Source organism: Salvelinus sp. IW2-2015, linkage group LG23 (genome assembly GCF_002910315.2).
Source record: "Salvelinus sp. IW2-2015 linkage group LG23, ASM291031v2, whole genome shotgun sequence".
Lineage (NCBI taxonomy): Eukaryota > Metazoa > Chordata > Actinopteri > Salmoniformes > Salmonidae > Salvelinus > Salvelinus sp. IW2-2015.
This window is the reverse complement of record NC_036863.1, coordinates 45556546-45557014: the sequence shown is the minus strand read 5'-3', so window position 1 is coordinate 45557014 and position 469 is coordinate 45556546.

Sequence of the window (469 nt, the reverse complement as noted above, 5' to 3'; positions counted from 1 at the left end):
TTGAGGATCTGTTTGGACATTTGGATCAAAATTATTGTTAATTAAAACCATCACCCCTTTTGAATTTCTTTGCCCATGGGAGAAATATATTTTGCCCCCCAGTTCTTTTTCCACAAAACTTAATCTAAAACTGTTGAATGGGTTTCCTGTAAACAATAGATATTATATTCCTTCTCTTTTAACCAGGTAAATACTGATCGTCTTTTCTTATTATCTGCTTGGCCATTACAATTGTAACTGGCTATAACTTATTTCACCACTTACCATAATGAGACACAACTTTCAATTCTTTTTATCAAAATATATGCTTGTAAACGTACCATTAAAAAGTAAGATGATGATTAAGTGTCTATATAGCTGTACCATGATATTTGCATTTCTACTAAGTAAACCTCCAATTGGTCCCTACTATTCCACCCGCTAAAAGCCCTCCTCATCCCGAGTTGGGTTGTCATCCCAATGCCCGGCA